The sequence below is a fragment of the Ambystoma mexicanum genome, chromosome 11 (assembly GCF_040938575.1).
Source record: "Ambystoma mexicanum isolate Mex_15411 chromosome 11, UKY_AmexF1_1, whole genome shotgun sequence".
Lineage (NCBI taxonomy): Eukaryota > Metazoa > Chordata > Amphibia > Caudata > Ambystomatidae > Ambystoma > Ambystoma mexicanum.
In genome coordinates, this window is record NC_090934.1 from 287472227 (window position 1) to 287496707 (window position 24481).

The window sequence follows — 24481 nt, forward strand, 5'->3', positions numbered from 1 at the left end:
GGCTTATAACTTTAGTGCTTATAACTTTGGTCTTGGCTGCATTGCCTTTGGCCAGGCACCCAAGACTCTAGGCCCTGACCACAACCACCGCATGCACCCAAGACTCTAGGCCCTGACCACAACCACTGCATGCACCCAAGACTCTAGGCCCTGGTCACAACCACCGCAGCATATCACACCCATAGATCACACCCATAGAATCAAACATTTTAACTATGCTATATGGGCATTTTTTATGTCCGCAGACACCGCAAGTGTTCGTAGAACAGTTTCATCTTGCCTGTGGACAGCACGGAAAGGTATCGTGTCCTTAGAACACCCCCATTTTGCCTGAATACGGACATCCTGGACACCATGTGTGTAATTAGAACAGTTTCAACTTGCCTGCGGACAGTACGGACAGGTATAGTGTCTTTAGAACACCTCCATTTTGATCGATACGGACATCAAGGACACCACACATTTTCTTAGAACAGTTTCAACTTTCCTGCGGACAGTACAGACAGGTATAGTGTCCTTAGGACACCCCCATTTTTGTTTGATTGCGGATATCCCAGACACTGCGTGTGTTCTTAGAACTGTTCCAACTTGCCTGCAGACAACACGGACAGGTACCGTGTCCTTAGGACACCCCCATTTTGATTGATACGGACATCTAGGACAGCGTGGCTGTCCCCTGACACAACAAACACAATGAGGGCGCTTGCCACCTAAATAAATACAACATTTGACCCATCTCTTACTCCCCCACACTCCCCAAACAGTCTTACATGTCAACACACTTGCCAAAATTATCTTTCTCCCCCATTTGTCACCGCGCTGTCCGCAGATCCAAGATGGTGGGCGCATCGAAACAATCTGACACACTCCACGCTATTCACAATCCAATCAGCGAACACGTCGAATGTCCGCGGACATGACGCAAGTCGATTAGCCAATCAGGACACTGTCCACGGAGTGAACAGGGAAATGTGTCCGCGGAGCGGACATAGATATCACTCATTTTTTTGCATTATGTTTTGGTAATTTTTAAAAAAACTACTCGTCGGATTTACACCAAATAAAAAAAAGAACGCTTTCGGCACCAAGCCGCCGCACCTGCTGCAAATATGGTGAAAATCTGACCAGCGGTTTTGGGATGTAGGCGTGAGCAAAACCTTTTCCCATTATGTCTATGGGAAAAAAAATAGATTTTGGGAACCCCCCTATAACTTTGCTCCCCCTGGACCAAACCTCACCAAACTTTGCAAAAGAATTCAGAGTGGGCCATATACTTTTTTTTTTTTGCAAAGTTTGGTGACGATTCGTCCAGGGAGAGCGAAGTTATAAGCCACCCAAAAAGTGCTCTTCCTATGAGGTAGCAATTTAACCATAACTACACAGCCTCTACCATCGCTGTGTAATATATATATAAACATACACATTGTCTTGGTTGACGAAAGTATGCCTAAATTAACACTGTCCTCCAAGGCAAAGACAATTTTCTGGAGCTAAAGTCTTGCATGTAGGCTAATTTTGCATATGCACAATGCTTTTTCCATGTGGCTCTGACTTCCAGTGATGGATGCTGGGTGGTCCTCTGGATTCTTTGCTTTGCTCAAATGGCTGAGCCTACTTTCACATTTCACACAGAAGGGAATTTTCAAGCCTTTTTAAATCCACATAACTTTGGAAATTGCATACCAGTTTCACACTTGTCAGGGAACATCAGTGCAGTACACTCTTAGAGCCATATGGTTTGAGCTTTGGGTCCTGTGTAGAAAACCACAGCAACGTTAAGGCAAAGACATTTTTCTGGAGCTGAAGACAAGCATTTGGTTTAATTTGCATACCCACAATGATTTGCTCAAGTGGCCCTGAAATGGAAGTTAACTTACAGGGAAGGCTTCTGGGGTTCTCGCTGGCATTTTTGACTTGGCTTAAATTGCTTATTCTACCTTAGCATTTTAGGTGAAAGGTTTTTTCAAGCTGTTTTCAATATTTGAAACTTACCATAACTTTGCCGGAATTTGCTACACATTCCCAATATGTAAATAATAGCTGCTGTGTGGTGATTTCCAGATTGGCCAATACTCCAGTCATTCAAATAATTTTGATCATGTCCACAATAGAGCAATTTGATTTGCTTGACCATGTTCCTGTTCCTTGTGACCACATGCCTCTCTGCTCCAATGAGCTTCATTAGAGAGTTGTAGTTTGAGTACAAAGCAAATTGGGAAATGGGTTGCCACGCAGACATACCAACTCCCAGTTGTTTGTAGCCTCTCTGGGATGGCTTCCTGAGCACTTCCTTGATGGAAGTTAGCATTGCTAAAACATTCTTGCTGGAGCTTTTTCCTGCGTTCAGCAGTAATTCAGCACGGTGTCAGTGCGCAAAGGAACTTTGCTTTGCTGCTGTGCGATCTGTCATGATTGCCATCTTTAAATGTCCACTAATAGCTCACTGCAGCAAAGGAAACATCATAACTGTTTACTAAAATTAGACACTGAGTGCCGCATTGTACATACACACTGATTAAGAGAAACTCTGTGCTCTTATTAGCAACATAATTTAGCTTTGAAGGTTACTAGGAAGACGCTGTTAATGGTCCATCGACAGCTATAATAATGTCGGATTTATTGAAAAAGTGACATTTGAAACCATGTTTACAACAGCTGTGGACATCTCTGATTATGGGGGTGCAGCATTTACAGAGCCAGCCTGGAGGAGCATTTGGGGGATCTGAGCATTCATGTCTCAGGAACTTGGAGTTGTGTCCAAATAATTATTTTTCATTTAATGTACTGAATTTATACAGCACTTTCACCAAAGCGCTGCACATACATAAATAATGGTCAAATAAAATGCAGAAATAATATTGATATTGATATTTTATTTGTATCACGCTCGTACACAAGTGTTTCAAGTGTTTCAGAGCGTGAGGAGGCAAGGGAGGGGACCAGGGGAGAACAAAGAACGATCTTACTGGGCCCAGTGATATTGAGAACGTGCAAGTGCATGGGAGAGGCGAAGGGGAAAAGTGCATGGGAGGGTGTGACAGGTGGAAATTGCTGAGCAAAAGAAATACAAATAAATAAAACATAAATCAATAAATAATAAAAACACAGTGGTAGTGCAGCCAGCAAGTGGCAAGTGCTATGTTTAAGGCAAAAGACAGAGTGTGTTTGATAAGTGCATAAAAAAGAGGTGGGGGACTGTGGGGTGCGAGATAAAAAACCCCAGTGCAAGGGATTGCCAGGAGGCACGCAGGTGGGTTGAAGGGTGAGCATGTACCTGTGCGCGGAAGAGAGAGGGTGACAAGGTGCACGATGCTGAGGCAGAACAGATCAGCAGGGGAGAGGAGGAGAGACGGCAGAAGCAAAGACGATGGCCTTGAGGTGCTTCCAGAACCAGAGATATTTCTTCTTGAGGCTGTTCCAGAGGAAGACCCCAGTTGAAGACAGAGATCTACACCCAGCTCATTTCTTTGAAAAACGACTGACCCTGAGGGAGTTAGAGGTGGAGGAGCAAAGAGATCAGGATTGAAGGGATAGAAAGAGGGGCTGGGGGCTGGGGGTGAAGGCGCAACAAGACATGAGGAGGCAACACACGACAAGAGCCAAGAATAGAACGCCTAAAGGCAGAGCGCTACAGCAGGGATGAATGCCCTGGGGCACTGTCTGAGGAAGTGAGAGGGGCACTAGCCCCAAGAAGCGGAGCGCACCGATACCCTGCACATAAGGAGACATAAGGCAGAAGCCCTGCAGGAACGGATAGCCATAAAGAAGAATGGACGGCTGTAACCAAGGAGGTACAGACACTGCTGCCAGAGAGGAGTACCCAGACTAGACACCCAGAGGCTGGACTTGCATAGATGTATGCACAGAGGAATGAACGTGCATAGGGACACTCCAGCACTGTGTAACACACAGAAGACGGGGCGACAAGGCAAATTGTGGCGCTGCAAGGCGAGCAGGCAAGGACAGCAGCACACAACGGGAGGACCTTCCCTGCAGAGACTATGGCCAATAAAACGATCAAGGGGAAGGGGAAGCAGTACACAAAGGAGGAGTTTGCCAAATCCCAACAGACAATGGAGGCAGGAAGGGATTAAGGACAAAACACGCAAGGCACAGTGGCCCCAGTGCGGGATGATCACCAGATCTTGGAAGCAATAGCAAACCTCAAGGCGCCAGGAGAAGCCAAACTTGATGCCGCGATGGCCGACCTAAAGACCTCGCTGGAGTTTAAGATAGGCGCGATACAGGTGGAAGTCAATTTGCTGCGACAGGACGTAAGTTCACTTGCGGAATGCACAAGTAAACTGGAAGAGGGGATGAAGGCCAAAATAGCTGCATGCACAGCGAGCGCCACTGAAGTACATATACTGAGGCAGCAAGTGCGCAACTTAGAGAACCGGGCAGAGGAAGTGGGAGGGCGCGCACGAAGAAACAACATATGGATCGTGGGACTCCCCGAGGGAGAGGAGGTATTAGACCAAACCAATTATGTTGAAACAGTGCAGCTGCAGGAAATTGAAGGAGGCGCGCTCACCCAGGGGTTCGCAGTAGAGAGAGCACATAGAGCACTGATGCGGAGGCCGCCACCGGGAGCAGCTCCAAGACTGATCATCGCCATAATATTGAATTGCAGAGACAGAGAGAGGATACTGGAGTACTTTAGGAAAGGTGGAACAATACATAGAGCGTCATTGTCTATTACAGCATACCCCGACTACACAGAGACACAGAGAGAGGTACAGAGACAGAGACTGAATTACAGAGCGGTCAAGAGGAGATTGCGTGAAGCGGGCCACAAATACATGCTGATGTACCCAGCAAAACTGAAGGTGTTCCATAAAGGCAAAGCCCTGTTTTTTGAGACTCCAGAGAATGCGTCGGAATGGTTTGATGCACAGAACTGCCCAGCAGGAGCGGACGACAGGGAGAGCAGTATGGATAAGTGAACCTGTGAAGGGAAGGATGGGCAGTGGGAGGTGAAACTGACTTAGAGACTTGAATATAACACTGCGCATGCCAGGGAATAAATAAGGTAGAAATTAAAGAGATGTGTATCATTAACACATATGCCCCGAACCAAGACACTGGGTCTCATTACGACCCAGGCAGTCCGGAAATAACGGTGGCGGTAAACCCGCTGCCACTGTTGTTTCCGGACCACCTGAGTCCGACCCCTGCAGGCGGGAGGTGATGTTCCCGCCAGGTCTGACCTGGTGGGTTTAACACCTCCCGCATGCAGGCGGACGAGGAAACACCGGCAGCATTACGAGATGCTGCCGGTGTTTCCATGATCCCCATTTCCATCGAGTCCCATAGGGCTCAATGGGAATGGGGATTTACACCATTCCGCCTCTGTGATTCCCGGAAAACCAGGGTTTTAATGCCCCGGTAATTCGGGGAATCACGGAGGCAGAATGGTAATACGAGTCTGGCGTTAATCAGGCGGTTTTACCGCCTCAGTTAACGCCGGACTCGTAATGTGGCCCATTGTGGCCTATTTCAATACCTTATACAGTAAAGTTAGCCCATACCTTGGGGGGGCAGTTATATGGGGAGGTGACTTTAACTGCACGCTGGATCCCAGGGTAGACAGGTCAGACAGGCAGTTAGACAATCCTACCCCAGCAGCCAAAACCCTGAGGACCCTGTTGAGAGATTTCCAGCTGGAAGATATATGGAGGCTACACCACCCACATGATAGACAGTACTTGCAATATTCGGCCCGCAAAACTTGTACACATGGCTAGACTATGGGCCTGACTCATGCAAGTGCTTTATAATGGCACAATCCCATAAGGAAACGTTCCATGAATCAGGCTGTTTATGTTTGCTTCTCTGGTGATGACTGGGGAGATTGTGCGGTCGGAATATAAAGCGAGGGTCCTCTTGGAACACTCACCATTGTTCTTAACATGGCAATACTTGCCACCTAGAGCTAGGATTCCAACATGGCGGCTCAGAGCCGAAGCACTGAAAGACACACTGTTCAGGCGGGACCTGAGGGAAGAAATAACAGAATACTTTGAAAATAACACCGGAAGCGTAAAATCGGCTGGCACTTTATGGGAGCATTTAAGGTGGGGGTGAGGATATCAGTATATCTAAACGACTGCAAGGAGGCATAATGCAAGAGCTACAAAAGGCAGAGGTGAAACTAGAGGCAGTCTTACGTAGAGGAGATAACCCTCTGGATAATGCCGAAACCATAAGCCAATTACAGCAAGAATGTGGGGAGCACTGGGAGAGATTATGCAACTTAAATTACAAGAAATACAAAGAGAGGTAGCACGCTGTCGGGGACAAGCCAGGGAGGATGCTAGCATGGTTGTCCAAAAATGAGACACCCAGACCAACGATTAGAGCAATACAGAGGGAAAACAGACAAATACTTGATGCCCAAGAGGGGGCGTGAACAGGGGGTTCCTTGAGTTCTATCCACAACTGTATGGAGACATAGAAGGGGTGAATGGAGCGAGATAGTGGAAACACTAGAGGATATTGGCTTACCAAAACTGAGTACGGAAGAGGGAGAGAACCTAGATGACCCAATCACACTGGAGGAGCTAGAAGCAGTGATTAACCAGTTACCTACTAGTAAGGCCCTGGGAGCGGACGGACTCCCCAGTGAGTTTTATAAAACGTACAACACAGAAGTGCTCCCCCCATTACTGGCAATGTTGAATTAAGCGTTAGAAACAGGGATATTGCCAGAATCCCTGAGGGAGGTGATCATTATTACACTTCTTAAACCTAAAAAACAAAGCACGGACTGCAGGTCGTATAGACCGCTATCCATGCTGAACCAGGATAGCGAGATACTCACGACTACTCATCTTTAAATGTCCACTAAGAGCTCACTGCAGCAAAGGAAACATCATAACTGTTTACTAAAATTAGACACTGAGTGCCGCATTGTATATACACTCTGATTAAGAGAAACTCTGTGCTCTTATTAGCAACATAATTTAGCTTTGAAGGTTACTAGGAAGACGCTGTTAATGGTCCATCGACAGCAATAATAATGTCGGATTTATTGAAAAAGTGACATTTGAAACCATGTTTACAACAGCTGTGGACATCTCTGATTATGGGGGTGCAGCATTTACAGAGCCAGCCTGGAGGAGCATTTTGGGGGATCTGAGCATTCACGTCTCAGGAACTTGGAGTTGTGTCCACATAATGATTTTTCATTTAACGTACTGAATTTATACACCACTTTCACCAAAGCGCTGCACATACATAAATAATGGTAAAATAAAATGCAGAAATGATATTGATATTGATATTTTATTTGTATCACGCTCGTACACAAGTGTTTCAGAGCGTGAGGAGGCAAGGGAGGGGACCAGGGGAGAACAAACAACGATCTTACTGGGCCCAGTGATATTGAGAACGTGCAAGTGCATGGGAGAGGGGAAGGGGAAAAGTGCATGGGAGGGTGTGACAGGTGGAAATTGCTGAACAAAAGAAATACAAATAAATAAAACATAAATCAATAAATAATAAAAACACAGTGGTAGTGCAGCCAGCAAGAGGCAAGTGCTATGTTTAAGGCAAAAGACAGAGTGTGTTTGATAAGTGCAGAAAAAAGAGGTGGGGGCCTGTGGGGTGCGAGATGAAGACCCCCAGTGCAAGGGATTGCCAAGAGGCACGCAGGTGGGTGGAAGGGTGAGCATGTACCTGTGCCCGGAAGACAGAGGGTGACAAGGTGCACGATGCTGAGGCAGAACAGATCAGCAGGAGAGAGGAGGAGAGACGGCAGAAGCAAAGAGGATGGCCTTGAGGTGCTTCCGGAACCAGAGATATTTCTCCTTGAGGCTGTTCCAGAGGGAGACCCCAGTTGAAGACAGAGATCTACACCCAGCTCATTTCTTTGAAAAACGACTGACCCTGAGGGAGTTAGAGGTGGAGGAGCAAAGAGATCGGGAGTGAAGTTATTTATGGAGGGAGAGCTGAAGGTATTTTGGGCCCAGGCCCCAGAAAGCCTTGTGGACAATGCAAAGGTTCTTGAATTTAATCCTTGCAGCCACTGGGAGCCAATGGAGAGATTTCAGGACTGGAGAGATACAATCCCAGGGCTCGAGGCCAAGGACAAGTCTCGTAGTCCTGTTTGGATAAGTTGCAAAGGGTGGAGAGGTGAAGCAGGTAGATTTAGAAAGAGGCTGTTGCAATAATCCAGCCTAGAGAACCAGGGCTCGAGAGACAGTGAGCTTCTGGGGAAGGAGAGGAAAGGCAGAATACCTCTGAGGAGGTGCAGTAGGAAGTTTGACTTTTTAGCAACATCAGGGATGTGGGCAGAGAAGGAAAGCGTGGAGACAAAGATGACCCTCAGGTTCTTAGCCTCGCAGGTGGGGGTAGGAGGAGTGCAAAGGGAGGCCAGCCAAAGAGTGACTGGGAAGGAGGGTGAAGGTGTGCTGATGAGGAGGATCTCCATCTTGTTGGCATTCAGGCAGAGATCATATTGCTTCACACCAATCCTGAATGGCAGATAGGCAATCAGAGATGAGAGACGGAGAAGAGGTGGGTTAGGGAAGCCAGAAAATGAGTTGAGTATCATCAGCATAGCACTGAAAATTGGAGCAGAAAATGGCAATGCGGTGGCCGAGAGTTGCCAGCTACTGGTTGAAAAACAAGGGAAAGAGGTAAGACCCCTGGGGAACACTGCAAGTAGAAAGGGAGATAGATGAATGGAAGGACCCAAGTTGGACCTGGGAGGATCGATCAGAGAGGAAAGAGGTCAGCCAGGCCAGAGCCTGATCGGTGATACCCAGGTTGTCATGGAGACAGTTGAGCAGGATGGTATGGTTGATGGTGATGAAGGCAGAAGAGAGATTGAGTAGGATGAGGACAGATGGGATGTTAGAGTTAAGGTTGGCAAGCAGATCCTCACAGATAATTAGGAGAGCAGTTTCTGTGCTCTGGCTTCTCTAAAGCTAGATTGATGGTCATGGAGACAACCAACAGAATCAGATTGAAGGTTAAACTGCAAGATGGGGGCATGGCTTAGCGACCATGTAAGAAGCTGCATTTCGTGCAAGCTCCCAGAGATCCAAAATGATCCTAGAATGCTCGAGAAGAGGAGGAGGTGATTATAACTTTCACACAGATCCACAGGTGCATGAAAGTGCGCCGCATGCGAAGCACCAACCTACAATTACAGCTAAGACACGGTACCGAAGTTCTGTGTAAAATAAGACAAGGCGAAGTCCCGAAGAACAGAGGCAAGATGGCTGCCCTCTAAGGACAAAGGACCGAAAATGCACAGCTGGCAAACTTTGATGGGCTGATGTCATGAGCAAAGACAAGGAGGCATCTCGGATGGATGTGATCGGTGCTGGAGGAATCATGCCTATGGAGACGTGAACTCTGGAGAAGGACCGAATTGCCTATAGCCCGCAACACTAAAAAGGGATCAGCCCTTCTCGACTCCGACGATGGAACAGAGGAAGGAGAGTCACAGTGTGACAAAATATGGTGACCATGGTTGGGTACGCTAGTGGAGCAGGCGAGCCTACAGACCGTAACAACAACGTCTGTAGTGCGGTGCTGATGTCCCCAGTCAACATTAAAGGGCCCAGCCTCACGCTGCTGCTGTGGAGACAAGAGGATACATTGCCTCGCAGGCGCGGTAGCTGCAAGTTTGTAGCAGCTATATCAAGAATAGCAGAGCGGGTGCCCGGAGTACTCATCAGAGGAGCCTGCCCCTCACAAGCATTGGAGAACAAAGCGAGAAGATATATTGTCTCCCGAACGTAGCCGTTGCTACGACTGGGCCAATACAGGGGAGGAAGGGGAGCTTCCCTGATCTTACACACTGAGGGTGAGCCAGACTGTAAATCCCCCCCTGGAGCATACTCATGTGTGGAATGGGCATGCCACCTGTGATGTACTAAAAACCTAGAGGGGATCGGATCCACACCCTCTATGTCTGCCAGGCTGGAGCAAGCGAGAGCCTGTCAAAGCAGACAGTGTAGAAGATAGAAGTGAGAAAGAAGGGCTGGGGGTGAAGGCCCAATGAGACATGAGGAGGCAACACACGACAAGCACCAAGAATAGAACGCCTAAAGGCAGAGCGCTACAGCAGGGATGAATGCTCTGGGGCACTGTCTGAGGAAGTGAGAGGGGCACTAGCCCCAAGAAGCGGAGCGCACCAATACCCTGCATATAAGGAGACATAAGGCAGAAGCCCTGCAGGAACGGATAGCCATAAGGAAGAATGGACGGCTGCAACCAAGGAGGTACAGACACTGCTGCCACTGCTGCCAGACAGCCTCTGGGTGTCTAGTACCCAGACTAGACACCCAGAGGCTGGACTTGCATAGATGTATGCACAGAGGATTGAACGTGCATAGGGACACTCCAGCACTGTGTAACACAGAGAAGACAGGGCGACAAGGCAAATTTTGGCGCTGCAAGGCGAGCAGGCAAGGACAGCAGCACACAACGGGAGGACCTTCCCTGCAGAGACTATGGCCAATAAGACGATCAAGGGGAAGGGGAAGCAGTACACAAAGGAGGAGTTTGCCAAATCCCCACAGACAATGGAGGCAGGAAGGGATAAAGGACAAAACATGCAAGGCACAGTGGCCCCAGTGCGGGATGATCACCAGATCTTGGAAGCAATAGCAAACCTAAAGGCGCCAGGAGAAGCCAAACTTGATGCCGCGATGGCCGACCTAAAGACCTCGCTGGAGTTTAAGATAGGCGCGGTGCAGGTGGAAGTCAATTTGCTGTGACAGGACGTAAGTTCACTTGCGGAATGCACAAGTAAACTGGAAGAGGAGATGAAGGCCAATTTAGCTGCATGCACAGTGAGTGCCACTGAAGTTCATATACTGAGGCAGCAAGTGCGCAACTTAGAGAACCGGGCAGAGGAAGTGGAAGGGCGCGCACGAAGAAACAACATACGGATCGTGGGGCTCCCCGAGGGCGAGGAGGTATTAGACCAAACCAATTATGTTGAAACAATGCTGCTGCAGGAAATTGAAGGAGGCGCACTCACCCAGGGGTTCGCAGTAGAGAGAGCACATAGAGCACTGATGCGGAGGCCGCCACCGGGAGCTCCCCCTAGACTGATCATCGCCAAAATATTGAATTGCAGAGACAGAGAGAGGACACTGGAGTACTTTAGGAAAGGTGGAACAATACATAGAGCGTCATTGTCTATTACAGCATACCCCGACTACACAGAGACACAGAGAGAGGTACAGAGACAGAGACTGAATTACAGAGCGGTCAAGAGGAGATTGTGTGAAGCAGGCCACAAATACATGCTGATGTACCCAGCAAAACTGAAGGTGTTCCATAAAGGCAAAGCCCTGTTTTTTGAGACTCCAGAGAACCCAACGGAATGGTTGGATGCGCAGAACTGCCCAGCAGGAGCGGACGACAGGGAGAGCAGTACGGATAAGTGAACCTGTGAAGGGAAGGATGGGCAGTGGGAGGTGAAATTGACTTAGAGACTTGAATATAACACTGCGCATGCCAGGGAATAAATAAGGTAGTGTGACGGGGGGGCGACAGAGTGGTAAACTGGGTGTTTAAAAGGGGAGACGCAACAGCCCAGAGAAACACAGCGCCACTTCCCCATAGACAGTTAGTTTAGTTGGGATACTTTTAGACCAGTATCCCCCTCCAGTGCGCCAAGTAGCAGTATTACTGGGAACGGGCTAGATGCAGGAGAGCCTGAGATCCAGTGATGGAGCTGGGCGACAGTTGGGGTTGGTTGGGGAAGGGCGGGTGCTGGTATAGACGACAGTTGGGGCTGGGTGGGGAGGAGGGATCGTGGGAGTTGGGGAGTTTGGAGGGGTGTATGTAGTCGTATTAGTTAGGGAACAAGCTTACACACACACGCTGCTGCACATGATGCGGAAAAAGGAGGACAGAGGTGGGACTGGATATGGATGAGAGATGGGAGACCTTAAGATAGCAACCTGGAATGTTAGGGGGCTTAACAGTTACTTGAAGAGGAATAAGATCATGATGTACATAAGGAGGCAGAAAATAAATATTGCCCTATTACAGGAAACCCACCTCACAAAGGAAAAGCAGCAGGTGATAAGGAAGAAATAGAAGGGGACCATCATAGGGGCAACATACTCGGCATATGCTAGAGGGGTAATCACCTGGATATCACCACTTGTCCCCTTTCAGTTATTACAGTCCACCGTGGAGTCAGATGGGAGGATGGTGGCGATACGGGGGTTGAAAGAAAATAAAGAGACGTGTATCATTAACACATATGTCCCGAACCAAGACACTGGGCCTCATTACGACCCAGGCGGTCCGGAAATAACGGTGGCGGTAAACCCGCCGCCACCGTTGTTTCCGGACCGCCTGAGTCCGACCCCTGCAGACGGGAGGTGACGTTCCCGCCAGGTCTGACCTGGCGGGTTTAACACCTCCCGCATGCAGGCGGACGAGGAAACACCGGCAGCATTACGAGATGCTGCCGGTGTTTCCATGATCCCAATTTCCATTGAGTCCCATAGGACTCATTGGGAATGGGGATTTACACCATTTCGCCTCCGTGATTCCCAGAAAACCGGGGTTGTAATGCCCTGGTAATTCCGGGAAACACGGAGGCAGAATGGTAATACGAGTCCGGCGTTAATCAGGCGGTTTTACCGCCTCGGTTAACGCCGGACTCGTAATGAGGCCCATTGTGGCCTATTTCAAGACCTTATACAGTAAAGTTAGCCCATACCTTGGGAGGGGGGCAGTTATATGGGGAGGTGATTTTAACTGCAAGCTGGATCCCAGGGTAGACAGGTCAGACAGGAAATTAGACAATCCTACCCCAGCAGCCAAAACCCTGAGGACCCTGTTGAGAGATTTCCAGCTGGAAGATATATGGAGGCTACACCACCCACATGATAGACAGTACTTGCAATATTCGGCCCGCAAAACTTGTACACATGGCTAGACTATGGGCCTGACTCATGGAAGTGTTTTATAATGGCACAATCCCATAAGGAAACGTTCCATGAATCAGGCTGTTTATGTTTGCTTCTCCGGTGATGACTAGGGAGATTGTGCGGTCGGAATATAAAGCGAGGGTCCTCTCGGAACACTCGCCATTGTTCTTAACATGGCAATACTTGCCACCTAGAGCTAGGATTCCAACATGGCGGCTCAGAGCCGAAGCACTGAAAGACACACTGTTCAGACGGGACCTGAGGGAAGAAATAACAGAATACTTTGAAAATAACACCGGAAGCGTAAAATCGGCTGGCACTCTATGGGAGCATTTAAGGTGGGGGTGAGGATATCAGTATATCTAAATCCAAAGGACTGCAAGGAGGCATAATGCAAGAGCTACAAAAGGCAGAGGTAAAACTAGAGGCAGTCATGCGTAGAGGAGATAACCCTCTGGATAATGCCGAAACCATAAGCCAATTACAGCAAGAATGTGGGGAGCACTGGGAGAGATTATGCAACTTAAATTACAAGAAATACAAAGAGAGGTAGCACGCTGTCGGGTACAAGCCAGGGAGGATGCTAGCATGGTTGTCCAAAAATGAGACACCTAGACCAACGATTAGAGCAATACAGAGGGAAAACAGACAAATACTTGATGCCCAAGAGGGGGCGTGAACAGGGGGTTCCTTGAGTTCTATCAACAACTGTATGGAGACGTAGAAGGGGTGAATGGAGGGAGATAGTGGAAACACTAGAGGATATTGGCTTACCAAAACTGAGTACGGAAGAGGGAGAGAACCTAGATGACCCAATCACATTGGAGGAGCTAGAAGCAGTGATTAACCAGTTACCTACTAGTAAGGCCCCGGGAGCGGACGGACTCCCCAGTGAGTTTTATAAAACGTACACCACAGAAGTGCTCCCCCCATTACTAGCAATGTTGAATTAAGCGTTAGAAACAGGGATATTGCCAGAATCCCTGAGGGAGGCGATCATTATTACACTTCTTAAACCTAAAAAACCAAGCACGGACTGCAGGTCGTATAGACCGCTATCCATGCTGAACCAGGATAGCAAGATACTCACAGCTACTCATCTTTAAATGTCCACTAATAGCTCACTGCAGCAAAGGAAACATCATAACTGTTTACTAAAATTAGACACTGAGTGCCGCATTGTACATACACACTGATTAAGAGAAACTCTGTGCTCTTATTAGCAACATAATTTAGCTTTGAAGGTTACTAGGAAGACGCTGTTAATGGTCCATCGACAGCTATAATAATGTCGGATTTATTGAAAAAGTGACATTTGAAACCATGTGTACAACAGCTGTGGACATCTCTGATTATGGGGGTGCAGCATTTACAGAGCCAGCCTGGAGGAGCATTTTGGGGGATCTGAGCATTCACGTCTCAGGAACTTGGAGTTGTGTCCACATAATGATTTTTCATTTAACGTACTGAATTTATACAGCACTTTCACCAAAGCGCTGCATATACATAAATAATGGTAAAATAAAATGCAGAAATAATAGTGATATTTTATTTGTATCACGCTCGTACACAAGTGTTTCAGAGCGTGAGGAGGCAAGGGAGGGGACCAGGGGAGAACAAACAACGATCTTACTGGGCCCAGTGATATTGAGAACGTGCAAGTGCATGGGAGAGGCGAAGGGGAAAAGTGCATAGGAGGGTGTGACAGGTGGAACTTGCTGAGCAAAAGAAATACAAATAAATAAAACATAAATCAATAAATAATAAAAACACAGTGGTAGTGCAGCCAGCAAGTGGCAAGTGCTATGTTTAAGGCACAAGACAGAGTGTGTTTGATAAGTGCAGAAAAAAGATGTGGGGGCCTGTGGGGTGCGAGATAAAAACCCCCAGTGCAAGGGATTGCCAGGAGGCACGCAGGTGGGTGGAAGGGTGAGCATGTACCTGTGCCCGGAAGACAGAGGGTGACAAGGTGCACGATGCTGAGGCAGAACAGATCAGCAGGGGAGAGGAGGAGAGACGGCAGAAGCAAAGAGGATGGCCTTGAGGTGCTTCCGGAACCAGAGATATTTCTCCTTGAGGCTGTTCCAGAGGGAGACCCCAGTTGAAGACAGAGATCTACACCCAGCTCATTTCTTTGAAAAACGACTGACCCTGAGGGAGTTAGAGGTGGAGGAGCAAAGAGATCGGGAGTGAAGTTATTTATGGAGGGAGAGCTGAAGGTATTTTGGGCCCAGGCCCCAGAAAGCCTTGTGGACAATGCAAAGGTTCTTGAATTTAATCCTTGCAGCCACTGGGAGCCAATGGAGAGATTTCAGGACTGGAGAGATACAATCCCAGGGCTCGAGGCCAAGGACAAGTCTCGTAGTCCTGTTTGGATAAGTTGCAAAGGGTGGAGAGGTGAAGCAGGTAGATTTAGAAAGAGGCTGTTGCAATAATCCAGCCTAGAGAACCAGGGCTCGAGAGACAGTGAGCTTCTGGGGAAGGAGAGGAAAGGCAGAATACCTCTGAGGAGGTGCAGTAGGAAGTTTGACTTTTTAGCAACATCAGGGATGTGGGCAGAGAAGGAAAGCGTGGAGACAAAGATGACCCTCAGGTTCTTAGCCTCGCAGGTGGGGGTAGGAGGAGTGCAAAGGGAGGCCAGCCAAAGAGTGACTGGGAAGGAGGGTGAAGGTGTGCTGATGAGGAGGATCTCCATCTTGTTGGCATTCAGGCAGAGATCATATTGCTTCACACCAATCCTGAATGGCAGATAGGCAATCAGAGATGAGAGACGGAGAAGAGGTGGGTTAGGGAAGCCAGAAAATGAGTTGAGTATCATCAGCATAGCACTGAAAATTGGAGCAGAAAATGGCAATGCGGTGGCCGAGAGTTGCCAGCTACTGGTTGAAAAACAAGGGAAAGAGGTAAGACCCCTGGGGAACACTGCAAGTAGAAAGGGAGATAGATGAATGGAAGGACCCAAGTTGGACCTGGGAGGATCGATCAGAGAGGAAAGAGGTCAGCCAGGCCAGAGCCTGATCGGTGATACCCAGGTTGTCATGGAGACAGTTGAGCAGGATGGTATGGTTGATGGTGATGAAGGCAGAAGAGAGATTGAGTAGGATGAGGACAGATGGGATGTTAGAGTTAAGGTTGGCAAGCAGATCCTCACAGATAATTAGGAGAGCAGTTTCTGTGCTCTGGCTTCTCTAAAGCTAGATTGATGGTCATGGAGACAACCAACAGAATCAGATTGAAGGTTAAACTGCAAGATGGGGGCATGGCTTAGCGACCATGTAAGAAGCTGCATTTCGTGCAAGCTCCCAGAGATCCAAAATGATCCTAGAATGCTCGAGAAGAGGAGGAGGTGATTATAACTTTCACACAGATCCACAGGTGCATGAAAGTGCGCCGCATGCGAAGCACCAACCTACAATTACAGCTAAGACACGGTACCGAAGTTCTGTGTAAAATAAGACAAGGCGAAGTCCCGAAGAACAGAGGCAAGATGGCTGCCCTCTAAGGACAAAGGACCGAAAATGCACAGCTGGCAAACTTTGATGGGCTGATGTCATGAGCAAAGACAAGGAGGCATCTCGGATGGATGTGATCGGTGCTGGAGGAATCATGCCTATGGAGACGTGAACTCTGGAGAAGGACCGAATTGCCTATAGCCCGCAACACTAAAAAGGGATCAGCCCTTCTCGACTCCGACGATGGAACAGAGGAAGGAGAGTCACAGTGTGACAAAATATGGTGACCATGGTTGGGTACGCTAGTGGAGCAGGCGAGCCTACAGACCGTAACAACAACGTCTGTAGTGCGGTGCTGATGTCCCCAGTCAACATTAAAGGGCCCAGCCTCACGCTGCTGCTGTGGAGACAAGAGGATACATTGCCTCGCAGGCGCGGTAGCTGCAAGTTTGTAGCAGCTATATCAAGAATAGCAGAGCGGGTGCCCGGAGTACTCATCAGAGGAGCCTGCCCCTCACAAGCATTGGAGAACAAAGCGAGAAGATATATTGTCTCCCGAACGTAGCCGTTGCTACGACTGGGCCAATACAGGGGAGGAAGGGGAGCTTCCCTGATCTTACACACTGAGGGTGAGCCAGACTGTAAATCCCCCCCTGGAGCATACTCATGTGTGGAATGGGCATGCCACCTGTGATGTACTAAAAACCTAGAGGGGATCGGATCCACACCCTCTATGTCTGCCAGGCTGGAGCAAGCGAGAGCCTGTCAAAGCAGACAGTGTAGAAGATAGAAGTGAGAAAGAAGGGCTGGGGGTGAAGGCCCAATGAGACATGAGGAGGCAACACACGACAAGCACCAAGAATAGAACGCCTAAAGGCAGAGCGCTACAGCAGGGATGAATGCTCTGGGGCACTGTCTGAGGAAGTGAGAGGGGCACTAGCCCCAAGAAGCGGAGCGCACCAATACCCTGCATATAAGGAGACATAAGGCAGAAGCCCTGCAGGAACGGATAGCCATAAGGAAGAATGGACGGCTGCAACCAAGGAGGTACAGACACTGCTGCCACTGCTGCCAGACAGCCTCTGGGTGTCTAGTACCCAGACTAGACACCCAGAGGCTGGACTTGCATAGATGTATGCACAGAGGATTGAACGTGCATAGGGACACTCCAGCACTGTGTAACACAGAGAAGACAGGGCGACAAGGCAAATTTTGGCGCTGCAAGGCGAGCAGGCAAGGACAGCAGCACACAACGGGAGGACCTTCCCTGCAGAGACTATGGCCAATAAGACGATCAAGGGGAAGGGGAAGCAGTACACAAAGGAGGAGTTTGCCAAATCCCCACAGACAATGGAGGCAGGAAGGGATAAAGGACAAAACATGCAAGGCACAGTGGCCCCAGTGCGGGATGATCACCAGATCTTGGAAGCAATAGCAAACCTAAAGGCGCCAGGAGAAGCCAAACTTGATGCCGCGATGGCCGACCTAAAGACCTCGCTGGAGTTTAAGATAGGCGCGGTGCAGGTGGAAGTCAATTTGCTGTGACAGGACGTAAGTTCACTTGCGGAATGCACAAGTAAACTGGAAGAGGAGATGAAGGCCAATTTAGCTGCATGCACAGTGAGTGCCACTGAAGTTCATATACTGAGGCAGCAAGTGCGCAACTTAGAGAACCGGGCAGAGGAAGTGGAAGGGCGCGCACGAAGAAACAACATACGGATCGTGGGGCTCCCCGAGGGCGAGGAGGTATTAGACCAAACCAATTATGTTGAAACAATGCTGCTGCAGGAAATTGAAGGAGGCGCACTCACCCAGGGGTTCGCAGTAGAGAGAGCACATAGAGCACTGATGCGGAGGCCGCCACCGGGAGCTCCCCCTAGACTGATCATCGCCAAAATATTGAATTGCAGAGACAGAGAGAGGACACTGGAGTACTTTAGGAAAGGTGGAACAATACATAGAGCGTCATTGTCTATTACAGCATACCCCGACTACACAGAGACACAGAGAGAGGTACAGAGACAGAGACTGAATTACAGAGCGGTCAAGAGGAGATTGTGTGAAGCAGGCCACAAATACATGCTGATGTACCCAGCAAAACTGAAGGTGTTCCATAAAGGCAAAGCCCTGTTTTTTGAGACTCCAGAGAACCCAACGGAATGGTTGGATGCGCAGAACTGCCCAGCAGGAGCGGACGACAGGGAGAGCAGTACGGATAAGTGAACCTGTGAAGGGAAGGATGGGCAGTGGGAGGTGAAATTGACTTAGAGACTTGAATATAACACTGCGCATGCCAGGGAATAAATAAGGTAGTGTGACGGGGGGGCGACAGAGTGGTAAACTGGGTGTTTAAAAGGGGAGACGCAACAGCCCAGAGAAACACAGCGCCACTTCCCCATAGACAGTTAGTTTAGTTGGGATACTTTTAGACCAGTATCCCCCTCCAGTGCGCCAAGTAGCAGTATTACTGGGAACGGGCTAGATGCAGGAGAGCCTGAGATCCAGTGATGGAGCTGGGCGACAGTTGGGGTTGGTTGGGGAAGGGCGGGTGCTGGTATAGACGACAGTTGGGGCTGGGTGGGGAGGAGGGATCGTGGGAGTTGGGGAGTTTGGAGGGGTGTATGTAGTCGTATTAGTTAGGGAACAAGCTTACACACACACGCTGCTGCACATGATGCGGAAAAAGGAGGACAGAGGTGGGACTGGATATGGATGAGAGATGGGAGACCTTAAGATAGCAACCTGGAATGTTAGGGGGCTTAACAGTTACTTGAAGAGGAATAAGATCATGATGTACATAAGGAGGCAGAAAATAAATATTGCCCTATTACAGGAAACCCACCTCACAAAGGAAAAGCAGCAGGTGATAAGGAAGAAATAGAAGGGGACCATCATAGGGGCAACATACTCGGCATATGCTAGAGGGGTAATCACCTGGATATCACCACTTGTCCCCTTTCAGTTATTACAGTCCACCGTGGAGTCAGATGGGAGGATGGTGGCGATACGGGGGTTGAAAGAAAATAAAGAGACGTGTATCATTAACACATATGTCCCGAACCAAGACACTGGGCCTCATTACGACCCAGGCGGTCCGGAAATAACGGTGGCGGTAAACCCGCCGCCACCGTTGTTTCCGGACCGCCTGAGTCCGACCCCTGCAGACGGGAGGTGACGTTCCCGCCAGGTCTGACCTGGCGGGTTTAACACCTCCCGCATGCAGGCGGACGAGGAAACACCGGCAGCATTACGAGATGCTGCCGGTGTTTCCATGATCCCAATTTCCATTGAGTCCCATAGGACTCATTGGGAATGGGGATTTACACCATTTCGCCTCCGTGATTCCCAGAAAACCGGGGTTGTAATGCCCTGGTAATTCCGGGAAACACGGAGGCAGAATGGTAATACGAGTCCGGCGTTAATCAGGCGGTTTTACCGCCTCGGTTAACGCCGGACTCGTAATGAGGCCCATTGTGGCCTATTTCAAGACCTTATACAGTAAAGTTAGCCCATACCTTGGGAGGGGGGCAGTTATATGGGGAGGTGATTTTAACTGCAAGCTGGATCCCAGGGTAGACAGGTCAGACAGGAAATTAGACAATCCTACCCCAGCAGCCAAAACCCTGAGGACCCTGTTGAGAGATTTCCAGCTGGAAGATATATGGAGGCTACACCACCCACATGATAGACAGTACTTGCAATATTCGGCCCGCAAAACTTGTACACATGGCTAGACTATGGGCCTGACTCATGGAAGTGTTTTATAATGGCACAATCCCATAAGGAAACGTTCCATGAATCAGGCTGTTTATGTTTGCTTCTCCGGTGATGACTAGGGAGATTGTGCGGTCGGAATATAAAGCGAGGGTCCTCTCGGAACACTCGCCATTGTTCTTAACATGGCAATACTTGCCACCTAGAGCTAGGATTCCAACATGGCGGCTCAGAGCCGAAGCACTGAAAGACACACTGTTCAGACGGGACCTGAGGGAAGAAATAACAGAATACTTTGAAAATAACACCGGAAGCGTAAAATCGGCTGGCACTCTATGGGAGCATTTAAGGTGGGGGTGAGGATATCAGTATATCTAAATCCAAAGGACTGCAAGGAGGCATAATGCAAGAGCTACAAAAGGCAGAGGTAAAACTAGAGGCAGTCATGCGTAGAGGAGATAACCCTCTGGATAATGCCGAAACCATAAGCCAATTACAGCAAGAATGTGGGGAGCACTGGGAGAGATTATGCAACTTAAATTACAAGAAATACAAAGAGAGGTAGCACGCTGTCGGGTACAAGCCAGGGAGGATGCTAGCATGGTTGTCCAAAAATGAGACACCTAGACCAACGATTAGAGCAATACAGAGGGAAAACAGACAAATACTTGATGCCCAAGAGGGGGCGTGAACAGGGGGTTCCTTGAGTTCTATCAACAACTGTATGGAGACGTAGAAGGGGTGAATGGAGGGAGATAGTGGAAACACTAGAGGATATTGGCTTACCAAAACTGAGTACGGAAGAGGGAGAGAACCTAGATGACCCAATCACATTGGAGGAGCTAGAAGCAGTGATTAACCAGTTACCTACTAGTAAGGCCCCGGGAGCGGACGGACTCCCCAGTGAGTTTTATAAAACGTACACCACAGAAGTGCTCCCCCCATTACTAGCAATGTTGAATTAAGCGTTAGAAACAGGGATATTGCCAGAATCCCTGAGGGAGGCGATCATTATTACACTTCTTAAACCTAAAAAACCAAGCACGGACTGCAGGTCGTATAGACCGCTATCCATGCTGAACCAGGATAGCAAGATACTCACAGCTACTCATCTTTAAATGTCCACTAATAGCTCACTGCAGCAAAGGAAACATCATAACTGTTTACTAAAATTAGACACTGAGTGCCGCATTGTACATACACACTGATTAAGAGAAACTCTGTGCTCTTATTAGCAACATAATTTAGCTTTGAAGGTTACTAGGAAGACGCTGTTAATGGTCCATCGACAGCTATAATAATGTCGGATTTATTGAAAAAGTGACATTTGAAACCATGTGTACAACAGCTGTGGACATCTCTGATTATGGGGGTGCAGCATTTACAGAGCCAGCCTGGAGGAGCATTTTGGGGGATCTGAGCATTCACGTCTCAGGAACTTGGAGTTGTGTCCACATAATGATTTTTCATTTAACGTACTGAATTTATACAGCACTTTCACCAAAGCGCTGCATATACATAAATAATGGTAAAATAAAATGCAGAAATAATAGTGATATTTTATTTGTATCACGCTCGTACACAAGTGTTTCAGAGCGTGAGGAGGCAAGGGAGGGGACCAGGGGAGAACAAACAACGATCTTACTGGGCCCAGTGATATTGAGAACGTGCAAGTGCATGGGAGAGGCGAAGGGGAAAAGTGCATAGGAGGGTGTGACAGGTGGAACTTGCTGAGCAAAAGAAATACAAATAAATAAAACATAAATCAATAAATAATAAAAACACAGTGGTAGTGCAGCCAGCAAGTGGCAAGTGCTATGTTTAAGGCACAAGACAGAGTGTGTTTGATAAGTGCAGAAAAAAGATGTGGGGGCCTGTGGGGTGCGAGATAAAAACCCCCAGTGCAAGGGATTGCCAGGAGGCACGCAGGTGGGTGGAAGGGTGAGCATGTACCTGTGCCCGGAAGACAGAGGGTGACAAGGTGCACGATGCTGAGGCAGAACAGATCAGCAGGGGAGAGGAGGAGAGACGGCAGAAGCAAAGAGGATGGCCTTGAGGTGCTTCCGGAACCAGAGATATTTCTCCTTGAGGCTGTTCCAGAGGGAGACCCCAGTTGAAGACAGAGATCTACACCCAGCTCATTTCTTTGAAAAACGACTGACCCTGAGGGAGTTAGAGGTGGAGGAGCAAAGAGATCGGGAGTGAAGTTATTTATGGAGGGAGAGCTGAAGGTATTTTGGGCCCAGGCCCCAGAAAGCCTTGTGGACAATACAAAGGGTCTTGAATTTAATCCTTGCAGCCACTGGGAGCCAATGGAGAGATTTCAGGACTGGAGAGATACAATCCCAGGGCTCGAGGCCAAGGACAAGTCTCGTAGTCCTGTTTGGATAAGTTGGGAAGGGTGGAGAGGTGAAGCAGGTAGATTTAGAAAGAGGCTGTTTCAATAATCCAGCCTAGAGAGAACCAGGGCTCGAGAGACAGTGAACTTCTGGGGGAAGGAGAGGAAAGGCAGAATACCTCTGAGGAGGTGCAGTAGGAAGTTTGACTTTTTAGCAACATCAGGGATGTGGGCAGAGAAGGAAAGCGTGGAGTCAAAGATGACCCTCAGGTTCTTAGCCTCACAGGTGGGGGTAGGAGGAGTGCAAAGGGAGGCCAGCCAAAGAGTGACAGGGAAGGAGGGTGAAGGTGTGCTGATGAGCAGGATCTCCTTCTTGTTGGCATTCAGGCAGAGATCATTGGCGGCACACCAATCCTGAATGGCAGATAGGCAATCAGAGATGAGAGAAGGAGAAGAGGTGGGTTAGGGAAGCCTGAAAATGAGTTGAGTGTCATCAGCATAGCACTGAAAATTGGAGCAGAAAATGGCAATGCGGTGGCCGAGAGTTGCCAGCTACTGGTTGAAAAGCAAGGGAAAGAGGTAAGACCTCTGGGGAACACTGCAAGTAGAAAGGGAGATAGATGAATGGAAGGACCCAAGTTGGACCTGGGAGGATCGATCAGAGAGGAAAGAGGTCAGCCAGGCCAGAGCCTGATCGGTGATACCCAGGTTGTCATGGAGACAGTTGAGCAGGATGGTATGATTGATGGTGATGAAGGCAGAAAAGAGATTGAGTAGGATGAGGACAGAGGGGATGTTAGAGTTAAGGTTGGCAAGCATATTCTCACAGATATTTAGGAGAGCAGTTTCCGTGATCTGGCTGCTCTAAAGCTAGACTGATGGTCATGGAGACAACCAACAGAATCAGATTGAAGGTTAAGCTGCAAGATGGGGGCATGGCTTAGCGGCCATGTAAGAAGCTGCATTTCGTGCGAGCTCCCAGAGATCCGAAATGATCCTAGAATGCTCGAGAAGAGGAGGAGGTGATTATAACTTTCGCACAGATCCACAGGTGCATGAAAGTGCGCCGCATGCGAAGCACCAACCTACAATTACAGCTAAGACACGGTACCGAAGTTCTGTGTAAAATAAGACAAGGCGAAGTCCCGAAGAACAGAGGCAAGATGGCTGCCCTCTAAGGACAAAGGACCGAAAATGCACAGCTGGCAAACTTTGATGGGCTGATGTCATGAGCAAAGACAAGGAGGCATCTCGGATGGATGTGATCGGTGCTGGAGGAATCATGCCTGCGGAGACATGAACTCTGGAGAAGGACCGAATTGCCTATAGCCCGCAACACTATAAAGGGATCAGCCCCTCTCGACTCCGACGATGGAACAGAGGAAGGAGAGTCACAGTGTGACAAAATATGGTGACCATGGTTGGGTACGCTAGTGGAGCAGGCGAGCCTGCAGACCGTAACAACAACGTCTGTAGTGCGGTGCTGGTGTCCCCAGTCAACATTAAAGGGCCCAGCCTCACGCTGCTGCTGTGGAGACAAGAGGATACATTGCCTCGCAAGCGCGGTAGCTGCAAGTTTGTAGCAGCTATATCAAGAATAGCAGAGCGGGTGCCCGGAGTACTCATCAGAGGAGCCTGCCCCTCACGAGCATTGGAGAACAAAGCGAGAAGATACATTGTCTCCCGAACGTAGCAGTTGCTACGACTGGGCCAATACAGGGGAGGAAGGGGAGCTTCCCTGATCTTACACACTGAGGGTGAGCCAGACTGTAAATCCCCCCCTGCAGCATACTCATGTGTGGAATGGGCATGCCACCTGTGATGTACTAAAAACCTAGAGGGGATCGGATCCACACCCTCTATATCTGCCAGGCTGGAGCAAGCGAGAGCCTGGCAAAAAAGACAGTGTAGAAGATACAAGTGAGAAAAAGGGGCTGGGGGTGAAGGCCCAACGAGACATGAGGAGGCAACACACGACAAGCGCCAAGAATAGAACGCCTAAAGGCAGAGCGCTACAGCAGGGATGAATGCCCTGGGGCACTGTCTGAGGAAGTGAGAGG